Here is a 4,091-nt window from a genome sequence, read left to right on the forward strand (position 1 = left end):
CCTATGAAAAAAAAAAAAAACAAACCAAAAAACAAACCCAAGAAAATATATGTAAGTGCCTAGCCCGAGTGGGATGGGAGTGCATGGGCAGGGCAAGGCGGGGTGGTGGGGGCAACTATTTACCTGGATTTTTTCAAGCCGTGCAGGTCCACGCGTGCGTGTCTTACAGCCCAACTAGTACACCGTGTGGTTTGCTCTTTTTAAGTGTGGGCTGCGGGGCTGCTTGCCGTGCCCCCCTGCTCCCTTGGTGCCTGGCCTGACCCCCGTGTAGGAAGAGTTGCGTTACAGCCTCTTCTCGCCTTGCCAAGCGAAGCAGTACTTTTTCTGGAAGGGTTTGTCTTACTCATTTAGTACTCCAGCCTTCTTAATAGCAGGTACGGCTCTTCATCCATTAAAGTTCTCAGCAACCTTCCCTCTGACCGCAAGAACAACATTGACTTGTATTTTGGTAGACAAGTGTATCTCGGTGATGCTTTCCCCCAAATGTGTCATGACCAGCAGCGGTGGTCCGTTCCCAACAGCTTTGTTGTTAAATAAGCACTCAAGTTTTCCAGCAGCCTCCTTCGCATTAATTAGTTATTTTATATTCTGAAAACTAGTTCAGCCAAAGGTTGTGTTCTCTATGTCTGCGTGGTTTTTGCTTAATTTATTGAGGAGAATGTGGTGAACACGTATGCCAAATATGCAGACACTGTGTTTTTCTAATCACAAAAATATTTTCTTCCTAAGTGTGAATTGTTAGGTCTTACTTGCTTACAACTGAGACATGCTCAAGTTCAAAAAGAGCAGAAGCAACAGCAAGCAAAATATTTTTTTCCCAATTAGCACTCACAAATAAATATATTTAAGTGAGTGGTCATAGTTAACTTGAGCTCTTTTCTTCTGGGCTGTTATTGTTTAGGAAGGTTCATATGCATAATTTTATATAATAAGAAATATGTGTATTTGTTCTCAGTTTGCTGTGGGATTTTTTTTTAGTACTTGTTTCATGATGGGAGTAATTAAAATATAATTCATGATAGTGTTTTAAGTTTATGTGTGAGGTTATGCATAAGACAACAGTAAGAGACTGTGCAATATGACCCGCATCGACAATTCTCTGCCATTATTTTATTTTGTTTGGAGAAAGAAACATCTGCTTGGAAAGTTTGGCTCACTTCAGTATTTTATGGGAGTTCTTGCTGCTGCTTCTGCACAAGGTGCTTAGATGCTACTGTGATGAGTGACGGGTAGATGCGTGAAGAGTTAGTTGTGTGCAGTTCCTGTTAGTCTTAAAAGCAATCACTTTGCGGTTTTCTTTTCAGTAAATAGTCCAGTCGTTACTCTTTTTTAGTGTATAGTAGTTCTTTGGAAATGAAAACATATGTCACTGCTGCATGTTGGGTTTGAACCATGTACTAGTTGTTTTTAACAGAAATTAGGAAGTTCTGTATGTATCAGGGAAACTGATCCTCCAACATATTTCCCAAATAACTTGCCTACTAAACCTTCCTTAAAGACTACATTAGTCTTAGCCTGTGACGTACTGATACCTGATCAAAGGTGATGGGGATAGTGGGTGCTTAGCTTCTTTTAGCAGCATAACCTGAATGTGTGTTCTTGCTAGGTCAGTCCTGCTGTCTGGGGTGGGTTTTGGACTCCCATGAGTAATTTTACTGATGTCTGCCATTAGGATGGCTTCTTCCACAGCAAGGCCCTAGAGAAGGACAAAGCCAGGCTTCACACTCAGGGGTCGGAGTTGTTCACACTCAAATTTGTGTGGTCCCTCTATGCGTGAGATAACACAGTAAAACAAGATAATCCTTGCTGAGATTGTGTTCAGTGTATGCAAACTTTGTATCTTAGATATAATTAACACCTGCTTTTACTGCATCTCAAGGGCCTACCACTGAAGCTGTAAAAGTGTTCTTTTTTTTAAACTGCTAAGGCTGGTAACAGTTAGGTCCCAGATACCGTGAATTTCGGCAGCTTGACCAAATCGGGGAATACCTAAAGTAAGTTTAGGGTTTTACCTAGTGACATACTTGGAAAACTCTGGTGAGTTCCATGCAGATTTTACAGACCTGCTAGCATAATTTGACCTGCCGTTATTTCTAAGCAAATAAAATGCTTTGAAACCAGCCACAATTAAGATCCCCCAAAGATGCTGATGCAGCATGCATTCACCTGTATTTTGAAAGTTATTTTTTGCATTCTGCTTTTCTCTAAGTGGGTAGTTCTTGCGGCATAGTTTTTCTCATGTGGTCAGTGGAATAAAACATTTGTGATCTTCTGACAGAAAGCACAGCACACAAGGCCTCAGATCTGTAGTTAGCTATACTTACAATTCTATAGATAACTATAGATGTAGTCCTAACTCTGTTGAACCAATCTTCTTTTGGTAGGTCCCATTTTCCCTATTTTTCCCTTTTGTAGAAGAGCTGGAGAAATTTGCTAGAAACAGAATGAAACAGCCTCTGAAACATTATTTATGGGTATTCTGTATGGTTTTTAACGTTTTCATAAGGAAGAAATAATTTTAGTGAGCGTGTGTAGAATTGCGCTGTTCCTTGAACTCTAAATTCCCAGAAGTGTTGTAGTGCAGGATGCTATAGAGACTGAAAAGTACATTTTCTTGCAAAGCTTCCAGCATTGTGACAAATCTACAGACAACAGGAGCCTGATGGATGCACAGTAGGGTTAGCAGTTTTTTCTGGAACTGATGTTTCCAATTGCATCTAAACCAGCATGTGGCAACCCCAAAGTTCAGTCTCAGCAGTGAAGCTGACGCCTTGGGAGCTCTGGAGCCAAGGGCTCCAGGGAAAAGACGAGCCTGGGGAAATGTGACGGTGTTGAGGAGATGAGTGGTGGTAAGGAAGCTACTGACATGGCACAGGTGGACTTGATGAGCTGCATGGTTTCCTGTGTGTTTGTCTGCAGACCTTTAACCTATGTATGAATTTGGGGTCATGCTACTTCTCCTTATGACAAGTATCCTGGCATGCTGTAACGGCGGGATGTGATGTAACGCAGTTTCTGTGCTTCTGATGTCTCGGATATTTCCTCGTGTCTCTCTGCAGGATATTGCTCTCAGTGTTTACCATTGTGAAGTTCAAGTGTAAGGCATTCTTAGTTCATCTTCAAGATCTGATTTGCCAGAAGATGGGAAACTGGGAATGCCATACTCATCACAATGTCAGGCTTTAAAGAATCTAAGAACATAGATCAGCATTTCTATAAATCAGGTATTACTCTAAAAAATAAAATGCCTACTTAGATTTAAAGGGACATTGTCAAGCTTTTCAGAAGGCAGCATGCATCTATATTTATCTGTGGATTCCTGAAGTTTTATTTTTCCATTCTTGCCACAACTTCCAATGTATTAAGGATATCCGTTGAGAAACGTACAGAGTGAAATGGGTAGGGAAAAAATTTCCCGTTCCGTAATACTTGTTCATAGTCTGCACCTAGTTGATATTAAAGGTTTTTTGAAGGCCTTTGTTTTGTTTCCTTAAAACAAAACAAAAAATGAGAGAGAGAGGGAGAGATACTCTGGTGTGATCTCCCAATTCAAGTACTGTGAACCATGGAGGATTAGGCAGCAAATCTTAGAGTTGTGGCGTATCCACACCACGGAGGACTGCTCCAGCCTCCGGAGAGCTGGCTGTCCTCAGAAAAGTCTCTTCTAGCATTTCTTCTGTGAAGTATTTCACTTACTAAAAAAAAAAAAAAAAAAAGTTGGGGGAATAGGCTCAACATTGAATTGCTTGATCTACTGTTTTTCCATGTTGTGGCCCTTCATCTTTGCACCAGAAATTCTGTCTTGCACTGGCAAACTTCTCCCAAGGAAACCTTCATTGAAACTTTTACATTAGAATCATAGAATAGAATCATAGAATCACTTTGGTTGGAAAAGACCTTTGAGATCATCGAGTCCAACCTTTACCCTACCCCTGCCATTCTACCACTAAACCATGTCCCTAAGCACCTCATCTATCCTTCTTTTAAATACCTCCAGGGATGGGGACTCGCCCACCTCCCTGGGCAGCCCATTCCAGAGCCTGACAACCCTTTTGCTGAAGAAGGTTTTCCTAATGTCTAGCCTAAACCTG

General features: G+C 41.2%; 1 protein-coding gene across 1 annotated transcript in view; it reads left to right on the top strand.

Annotated features, from left to right (window-relative positions):
* The window catches only part of TLL1 (tolloid like 1), a 144,440-nt gene that overhangs the window by 656 nt on the left and 139,693 nt on the right, over positions 1 to 4,091 (top strand). The gene's annotated exons all lie outside the window — the stretch shown is intronic.

Source organism: Egretta garzetta, unplaced genomic scaffold (assembly GCF_000687185.1).
Source record: "Egretta garzetta isolate BGI_Z169 unplaced genomic scaffold, ASM68718v1 scaffold174, whole genome shotgun sequence".
In the NCBI taxonomy this organism is placed as follows: domain Eukaryota; kingdom Metazoa; phylum Chordata; class Aves; order Pelecaniformes; family Ardeidae; genus Egretta; species Egretta garzetta.